We start from the raw sequence: 10,375 nt of genomic DNA, 5'->3' as shown, positions 1-10,375 counted from the left end.
GACCTGGTGTGCTTCGTTCGGGCGCCGAGATCCCGATGAGGAGCGCCGGCGGCGGAGCTGCTCTGTGTGGGCGGCCACCGCCTGGCTCTGACGTAAGCTGCTGCAGCCGGCTCCGAACACGGCCGCACCAGCTGGGGCGCCACACCGGTCGTCAGCTGTTCTCACGACATGAGTTGTAAAGCTGGTGTGAGATGCGAAAGATTCTTGGGAAGTAGTTGCCTTGGCATTTTCTGCGAAGTGGAATAGTCGCTGCAAAGCTGCCATTGGATGTCCTCAGTGTATTCAGCCATGATGATTTATGTCCGGAGACCGAGATAGCCGTATGGAAGGTGTACTGTGTGGGAACTGTGCGAACGTACCGTGCAGCAACGTGAGACAACTTGGCCGAGCTGGGTAGATGCCGCGTTGCCTACAGCAGTCGAGTTTTGTGAGGTGCACCCACCGCACGGTCACGTAATGTTGTTTTGCACAATATTGTGTATGCCGACGGACGACCGTTTTCGCGTGTTCCAGGAATCGCTGCGTGGAACCCGGCCTTTGATGTCACTCCGTCCAGCTTGATCACGGGCGGCATCATCACGGAGAAAGGTGTGCTGCCCGCCGCCGACGTCGGTCGGGTCGCTGACCTGTAGCCGTCGATGGTCGTAGGGTCGTTGACCTGTCACCCGGAGATCGGTGGGGACGCTGACCTGTGAACACTGGCTGGGCTGCTTGCCGCTGTGTGCGACGTATCACCGCCGGTTGCGATGTTCGCCACCAGGTGTCGTCGGCGTCACAGCCGCTCGTGGCGCGAAATGGCGGGGAATAGGTGGCGGCGGATACCTCCTGCGGGGCGCTGGGTGGCATTCTGGGGAATGCTTGATATTACGATATGATATTCACTTTAAGTATGCTGCCATCATCGTGTGGACCGGTCCAGAATACGATGTGCTTGTTCATGGGACTTGTAACGACACAAAGACGTTTATAAATGATATCTTTTTCAATTTAGTCAAAGGATATGCATGCGTGCATGTGTCCAAGGCCATTTGTAATCGACGGTATCCTTTGCAGTGAACTCATAGCTGTCGCTCCGCAACCACTTGTATGTCTTGTCTTTTGTGGCTTGATTGCGCCGTGCATTGCACAGCTCGTAACGTTCAAGCAGCCTGTGTGGCGTTCATAGTCCATCGGTATTGCCAGCACGGCTTGCTGAGTGGATATCGCCTGCGTATACGGGGCGCCTTGAGCTGCATTTGCCATATCATGTTGCCTTGGGGCGCATTTACCTCGCACGCTTGCACTATGTTTATCGGAAATAAACCAGAAAAAAGACAAGAACTTTGCTCGCCTCCGGCTTGGAGTTGATGTACGGGAGCAAGACTGAGTGGGAGAGCCAGGAGGAGGAAGAGAGACAACAATGGAACAACTAATACGTGCGCTGTTTTAAGCGTAAGGACACGCAAAAATAGGGCGCTTTATTCCCTTTGTGTCAGACCTCACGACAAAAAAGAAATACATGCAGGCTTCATACAGCAAATGCATCGTAAGCAATGAAAGCCCGCCTGACGGATGTCATCAGATCTGCTTGTACCAGGAGTCCATGATGTCCCGTGTGATGACGTGTTCACCACGCTCATTCAGGTCATCACGCATGCGCCCCAACTCATCTGCTGTCACTGGCGGCGAAATAGGAGGATCGTGCCGACACAACCTCAGAGCGCCACACCGCCATCGCTCTGATATCCTGAGCGACCCTGAGCCGACTTCACTGATCGGTCGGGACGAGAAGTGATTCCAGGACGGGGTGATACCGCACACGGCACGGGCTTCTCTGGATCCGTTGGGGAGCGTCTCCCTGGAACATCAGCTGAAAGCTGCCGCGGAGTGGCTTCGCGTCCACCTGACCTGCTGCCACTGGACTTCTTGCTATGGAATGATGGAAATAACCACGTTCTCGTGGACAAGCCGCGAGCCTTCAAGACCTCAAGGCCGCCTTCAGACTTGAGGTGGGACGCATCAACGGTGACGAGATCGGCAGGGCAGCAAACCACCTGCAGCGGGTTCAGCTGTTCGCGTCTGGGGCCGCCAGATGCAGTCACTGCATGTCGAATGTAGAATTTCTGACTTCCAATGTCGCTACTTCCGTTTCGCCATGGACTGCGCGCTCAGATGTCACGGCAGTCACGATTGAGCGAAGAATATACTTGCCATTGTTGATGGAAACGTAGATCATTGTTTGACCGGAGTACCCTTTACTTTAAAAAGTTACCGTATATTGCAGCCCATTTGTTTGCCCGTTTCGCTCGTGATATCTCATCAAAAATGCGTCAACACTTCCAGACTGGCGTAACGTACGAGGAAGTTGATATGGATAGCATTTGGTACGAAATGAGCATGCTAATATGAGTGATGTGATTTGGTACCAATTGCGCCAGCAGTTCCGATAAATTTTGCATTTCATAAGCTCAGAATTCCACTTTGCTGATATGCATTGGGGAGGAGCTCAGAAGAGCAAAGCAGGGGTTAAAACCACCATAGTGAGAGTGGCCGTGGGCCTAAGTCCTCTCAAAAGTATGCAGGGTGATGCCTCTGAGCATGACTCTTTAAGCCTATCGTTCACCCATTCGTCAATCCAGACACGAATCAGCCTCATTTGGATCGTTCATATCCGGAATGACGACAAGCACCATTCTTACACCGGCTGGCGCCTTCGCGAGTGACTCAGTTTGCCCCTTGGGGCGCAAGGAGAAATACGTGGCATCATTGCTTTGGACTAACTGATGCGCAGCGCCCAGAATGAGGCCATTTACATTGCGCGTGTGCGGCTGAGCCTACTGCCCGAAGTCTGATGGCAAAAACGGAACGTGAGCTGCACTGCGATTCACTCAGAAGGTTCCATTTCTGTGATCACAGGTGTTTCGCGCCTTTTTCGTGCATTCCTAGTGCGGATTTGACGTTTAAAAACGCTTACTCGCCTTTGCTGGTCACGTGCGTCGCTGTTTTCAGAACCCCACAGATAAGCTCGTCCCCCGCAGGCTTCTGCTCAGTTTTTCCCCTCCCTTCTCTCTCCATCCTCTCAAGTAACGCGGCCCGTTCCATTTTTTACTGTTACCCTGTCCTGTACCTTACCAGTAGTGGGTGCCTAACTGGGACGCCTGCCGCGTGGCCCGACGATATTGCGTGAGGAGTGACGGTGGGGCCAATCGAAGTCGCTTGGTCTCTTTTCGTATATGTCTCTCTACCTGTGCCTTCTCCCCGCATCCATATTATGATTTTTCCTGAGACTGGCTACTGAGCCTCGGCTTACTTGCTCGCCTTCAGTGTCACTTTTAGTCTTCAGTCACGCTTTCTGGTCATCAGTACCTACCGTCGGTCTTCCATCGCATTTGCTGTCCACACCCTGCCATACGCACAGCCACGACCTTAAGCCAAACGTACAGCCTTCAGCTGTATTTTCCAGTCACGAGCCTCCTTCTAAACCGTTACTCCAAGCCTCCTGCGCCGTGCTCTGCCACCATGCCCACACTGACACCGACTCAGGCGGTCACCACCCCCGGCGCGTGGGAAGCGGGGCTTCTCTGGACCGATCTGACTACTACGGGGCCTAGCCCAGTGACCCCACGCTGGGATGCAGCCCACGATAGGCGAACGCCTGACACATCGCCACAACCCCGAGGCGCGTCTCTTCCGCATGGCTCGCCTCCCCCCCCCCCCCCCCCCCTCCACCGGGCGATTAAGAGTGCCTGGCAGGCTGACGTAGAGAGCACTGGGAAAGATCGCAGGACCCTCCGGGCAAAAAAAAAACTGAAGACCAGTGTGGAGGAGCTTGGAGCGATCGAGAGTGCACTGACATGTAAACATGTGCCCTTCCACCCCCCCCCCCCCCCCCCGCCCCACGGCAGCAGTGAAGGGTCCTCCGAACAAGGAAAAAGTACCCGACACAGGTGTGGCGGGTCCGGAGTGACCAAACATCTGCAGGTTTTCAGATAACGACCCCGAAAAGCGCGCAGGCTTTCCACGAGTGGAAGGAGATAGGAGAAGCGCTAGACCAATGAAGAGCGCCCGTGAGCCTGTGGTTGAGCTTATGGAGTTCCGGCTACAACGCAGGGCCCGGCCAAGCAATGACAATGGAGGTGTCTGACAAGTCAAAATGTACGACTCCACCAACAGTGTAAGGAGGGGACCCAGGACAGCGTAAAGGTGTCCAAAAGATTTCCAAGCACAGCTCCCCCTCCCCCTCCACATCAGGCATGAATCCTTTTTGATTACCCCTGAACCCTTCATCTCCGCCCATGGGCTCTTCCTGATCATATGAGGGGGCCGAAGACATCCATTTTTGTTTTTTGTTAGAAAGCGGAATCCGTTCCTACAGTTTTGTGTCCCGAGACCAAGGAATCCCGAGACCAAGCCCCTCCCTCTGTCGATCGCGCCATTATCTCCCTTGGATCGCCCTCCGTTACTGCGTGCACCAATGGTGCATTATGATCATGGCGCAGTCTTGAATTTTCTGCTTTACCAGACGGTAAACTTTGGCGTACCACTTTGGCCTTGGCAGAAAGTAACTCGCAATATTTTGGGCTGAAATAACAGCATAATCCATGGCCTAGCCTTATTCGAAAGCAAATAACTGGACCCCTTGGTAGGTCGATCACCAGCACCAGCACAGAGGCAGTGCTATCATGTACGCATTGAAAGCGTGCTGAACACCACTGGCATGCATGACTATTTAAAATCTAAGGAGTGCAGAGCAGCGTCATTTTTCATCTATGTGTCGTCATACACCGGTCATTATTACATATTGTGTGTGCGTGTGCTTTTAAAGGTCGTCGTGCTGTTCCATTTCTGCTCTCGTGTCCCGCAGACGAGCGTCTGTTTCTGGAGTGAGCTCGCACAGTCATCAGGTTAAAAAGCACTCCGCTGCGGCTGACGACCGATTACTGCCCCAAACGGCCGCGTCTGGGCCATCTACGGATATTCGACGACAGGCCATGGACGTAACGAGAGGAAGCTGGTGGAGATGCCGTCTGCAGCATGGCCAGCCCATCAGGTCAGTCGACAGCAAGGTCAGTTCGTAAGGTCAATCCATTAATGCAGCGCACAGCGAGGTCAGTCCATTTGATTGATTGATTTGGGTTTATTTTCGATCATGGGCGTGAAGCAGTAGGTGATATGATGAGCGGAATGGCGCATGAGCAAAACGCTCAAACTTGAGCGCCTTTCCAAACAATAATAAGATATGGTCCTCGCCGCCAGGGGAACCCACGACCCACCGGCCACTCGTCCGGTCCGCAAGCCGAGACGGGCCAGGCGCCCGCCGCCGCTCCGGTTTACATATATAGCCGTCCCGGGCCGACGGCGGACGCCCGGCCCGGCAACGCTACACAGTGGCCCGCCTGCTGCACGCGACCGCGGAAAGCTTAGGCGAATTGTTCGGTCTGAAAGAGGAATGCTTGGAAATTTTTGCTTTCTCCTGCCCGGTACAATTGTGTAAACCCGTTACCTTTGAGAAAGGTACTGAGTTGCTCGTTGTAAGCTCAGAAAAGTTTGGAATGATGCAATCTGTTTTACGTAGCTAAGACAGTAGTATTAGTCTTATTCCTCGGAAAAACCAGGAGAATGGAAATATAATTAGGTTCATATTTTGGCAGCATGCCTTTCTCGAAACAATAGCAGAAATGAATTCACCTAACTTTACTAATTCACTTCTGCTATTGTTTCGAGAAGGCATGTTGTCGAAATATCAACCTAACTATGTCTCCATTCTCCTGCTTTTTCCGAGGAATAAGGCTAATACTGCTGTCTTATCTTTGTGACTTATGTTCCTCGCTAATGCACCGAACAGCTTATGTTTTACGTAGCATTGGAATTCTGATTTCATGACAGCGAGGCCAGTTCAATATAGTGTGTAGGATCTTAATATGAATAGCCACACAAGCAGAAGGGACTAAGTGTAGTTGGATTTTGAATTTCGAACATGTGAGCATTAAGGTCCGACATTCCTAATCTCAGCCTAGTATTTAGGGTGTTGCCATGCCTGGATCTAAAGCTGTGATACACCGAAGGCGCGGCCACACCGCAGCGCTGGTATATTTCCCGTTTGAAGGAACGAGATGACTGGATAGATGACGCTTCAAACGGGAGTTAGCTCCATCTTCTCGTAGTTGATGGAATGTAGGAGTTTTGGTATGTTAAGGTTCTGTTCGGTGGTAATGTGAGTGTCATTGTATTGCGTAGTGGACGTCCTGCTGCAAGTGCTCGTGTATCAGGTTGAAGTGCAAGGATGTTTGTCGGCAGTTTATGCTGGTTGTGGATGAGGGTGTGGAAAAGCGTCAGTTTGTGTATGTTTCTTCATGACTTGAGTGCTCCATCCCAAATCGCCCAACAGCATGCGAATGTGCGTTCTGTAGAGTGCGCCGGTGATGAGTTCCGCTACTCTCCTCTGTGATCTGTCAAGTCTAGGAGGGCCGCTGGCTGTCAAAAGTCTGTCATATACGACGTCAAAATAATCAAACACAGGAATAATGTAAGTCGTATGTATGTCGTTGAGAGTATGTCGAGGCGGAAGTCGCGATAGTGAGTAGAGAGGCCCAAGGACTTTACTGATTTTTGAGATTAACGTGCTGATTAACGTGCTGATGAAAGGGCAAGTCAGTAGATATCGTCAGGCCAAGGTCCTCGTGGCTTATTACGGAAGGGACTCGCTGGATATCAAAGGCCAGCTGCGATGGGTCACGTGTGCTTCTGTTAGTGAATGTTCGCTGAATTGTTTTCGCGGCGTGGAACGAGATGGGTCAGTCTTTGCCATCCGGTCAGCTCACCAGGTCAATCCACAGCGAGGTCAGCTCATCAGGTCAGTCCACAGCGAGGTCAGTTAATCTGGTCAGTCCACGGCGAGGTCAGCTCATCAGGTCAGTCCACAGCGAGGTCAGCTCATCAGGTCAGTCCACAGCGAGGTCAGCTCATCAGGCCAGCCCACAGCGAGGTCAGCTCATCAGGCCAGCCCACAGCGAGGTCAGTTAATCAGGTCAGTCCACAGCGAGGTCAGTTAATCCGGTCGGTCCACAGCGAGGTCAGCTAATCCGGTCAGTCCGCAGCGAGGTCAATCCATCAGGTCAGTCCATTAGGTCAGGCCACAGCAAAGTCAGTCCATCTCACCGGTACCTTGTGACCAGTCAATTGGACTGATCAAAGCAGGGCCCGTCCAATAGGCCGGCTCGTGGAGCTGGTCCATCAGATCGCAAAGGTGATATAGCAAATCCGATTTTGCATGTCGTAGACTACTCGGAGGACGTCTGCATCTGCAGAAAGCCGTGTGTGTTAGTGTCATCGCGCCCAACAACTGAGAAAGATGTACAAGTACACATACTCAAGATGTGTATGCTCTGTCGTCATGATTTTTTAATGCACATATCACTTGTTTTTCACTCATTCGGTTGTGCCAGTACAGTATGATGTTTCGATGATGGAAGTAGGAACAAGGTGGATAGTCAGGGGATCATACCCCACTTTTCAAGGTGCAGGGGGCAGCAGTATTATCTGCCGCCACCGCAACCCCCTATTCTCACTTTTCAGATTTCAGTTGCATTTAGCTTACTTTTGTACTACCTTTTGGCATGCACGTCAATTTGCGCAGTTCAACAGTCATCTTTCTCTACTTGTGTCATCTTTTTCGTTTGTTCATTGGTCATCGCTTAGTGTCAGCCGCGGAACCAACGCCGCGCGGCCTATGCCACGTAAGCCTACGGAGACTGCAACGCCGAGCGTCGAGACTGTCACAAAATTTGCCAGCGCGCATGTTTGTAACCATGTTCAATAATTTTTCTCGGTACTCAATTCCGACTTAACGTTGTACATTTGAACATGAACATTGGTTAGCCATGCCAATACAAATCTATAGCCCTATTTTGATCCACAATCTAAGTTAAGGACCCTATCAATATCTCTGAAGAACACATCTGAAACGGGAGTCTATGTGATATTTATTGGACCATCTGAGGCGATCAGGGATGTTGCTGCGGCAATACGGGTTCTTGTAGTGATCCGGGGCTAACTGCCTTGGTCAGAAAACCTCCCGCGTCAGGGAGGGGAACCATGTGATATGATGTATCCATCTAACATGCGTCCTGGTGGCCGGCTGAATACCCCTTGCTCAAGTGGGGACTACAGGGTAGATTGACCTGTGCGTGAACTCACTTGTGTCAAAATTTAAGGTTCCTAGGTCATGACCTTGGGGTTAAATAAGCTCAAACAAGGTTAAACTCCAGATTGGCGTCTCAGTTGGTGTCTCCTCATGCAACCGCCGTGAAACTAGGTACCTGATCTAAGCAAACCTAAGCATATCTATGTCCTGACCTTGACCTACTATACGTCAGCGAAATTTCAAGGTACGTCTGATGTCTTACATCAAATAATCCGCCATTCAATTTTCTACAGATGTGCAAAGGTTGACGTGGCTACGCCACGCCGTTTGGAAATCATCCTGCACAAACCTTTGGGGGATCAATTTTCCCCAACCCGAACGTGTGTTAAGGGTCCCCGGATCAACCAGGGGCTCCTGCCCCGTGTCGCCAGAGTGGCAGCCGGAAGACTCCCCACGGTGGGACGGAATGGCTGTTCAGCCCTTGACCGGGAACAGAAATGTGCCTCCAGCGTTCTGCTCAAGGGTTCTGCTCAAAAGTTCTGCGCTTTGCCCGGAGAGAAACAGGGAACTTCATCATTGTTGAATACAGTGGGTCGAAATCATTTCAAAAATGAATAAGGCCATACCATGCTTGCCTAGAAACGTTCATTCTTTTGCAGAATCGATCAGTGAAGCAAATTACATCAAAATGTTTGAACATGCGGGCCCGCAACCTGGGGAGTAAGGACAGTGATAGCTTGGGTTGCAGCTTCCGTAAAACCGAACGACGTAGGCTACTGCGAGTGACACCTGGCGGCGGGCGCCGTGTTAAGCTGTCCTCTGGACAGATTAACAGCCAAAGCAACACGAAAACTAAAGATTCTACCTTTGCTCTTTCAGTTCCACCACAAGATTCAAACCCAACTTCGCGTTGCTGTAAGGGCTAATCCATTCTTATCATCAATCTAAGAATGGTGCAGGTGAAATATATGCCGGAGTATTTTCTAGATGTAAGACTTTTGTCCTAAAGCGTTCAAAGGTACTTGCCTCAGAGGCGCCATTTTTTCTTCCACCTGTTGGCCACGGCTCAGTAATAACCGCTGTACTGACGCTGTGCAGCCTGCAGAGACTGCAACGCCTGGCGTCGGTTTTCCGTTCAAGATTTGCGGGCGCGCAAGTTGAAAAGTTCGTTAAACGAGTCCCATCACTAAACGATTCCGATTTAATGTCGAACATTTCTAGACAAAAATGGCTCACGTTGTAGACCCGTTCCGATCTACAGTCTGCCTTGGCGGGTCCTTGACACGTCTGTTGAGCCCAAAGAAAAGATTCTGACAAAGCTTTTGTTTTATCTGCTTTGAAAGAGCCTACTGAACCAACGTAAAACAAAGAGCGCCGGTAATTTATTTCATGCAGTTGAACGCCTGATTTCTACAGTTTATTGACTTAAACATACGAATGGATTTGATTTCGCGGTAGCTTCTGGTTTCTGTTTCTGTTTGGTTGCAGGGCAAAAATAGCAATAAAACGAAGAAAACTGCGTCCTTGTTAGCAAGTAAGCTGTCACATTATGTGAGTTAAGTTGACTTTTAGGGGGATCATCAGGGAAACTTTTGTCAACCCCGTAACCCCGTTAGAAAGGCTCTGGCTGCGCCATTGCCAACACACAAGAGCAGATCAAGTCGACTACGTTGAATGAGGGGTAAGTGAATGTCCGTTGGACCAATTCATGTCTAAGGTAGGCAGCTTCCCGAAGGCTCATTTTCCAGAATGGTGTAGCGTAAGAGGAGAATATTGGGAACAGGTACTGTTGTAGGTGTCCAATGTATGCTTTGCACACCAAAAATTGGCAATGCCGATCCATAAACATGCAGCAAAGCAGTCATGCGATCAGTTCGCAGTCAGTCATGCGGGGTACAGCCAGGCCAGATCAGTGGCCACCGACGGCGGACGGGAGTAGGGCTCAGATAAGGAATATATGACAGAAGGGCCTTCATTCTGCGACTCGGTTTTTGCAGGAGAAACTCCAGTTGTAAGATCTTTGTCAAATTGCTTTTGGCGGTTAGTATATGAAGCATCCGACTCTGTTTCCACCAAACAGGCTGCGACAAATCTTGTCTCTTGAAAAGCTACCGCCGAAATCTAGGCGATTGAAAACTATGGTGCGCTATGGGCCATTGATTCGTGTTCAAATTCTAGCCAGCCCGTGTCCATGTTGTTTTTCGGCATTCACCCTGTGGAGGTAAATGCCTCCCCAATAACCCAAAATGACTA

Source organism: Pollicipes pollicipes, unplaced genomic scaffold (assembly GCF_011947565.3).
Source record: "Pollicipes pollicipes isolate AB1234 unplaced genomic scaffold, Ppol_2.1 Scaffold_7261;HRSCAF=8764_pilon_pilon_pilon, whole genome shotgun sequence".
NCBI lineage: Eukaryota > Metazoa > Arthropoda > Thecostraca > Pollicipedomorpha > Pollicipedidae > Pollicipes > Pollicipes pollicipes.
This window is presented reverse-complemented; position numbering follows the sequence as displayed.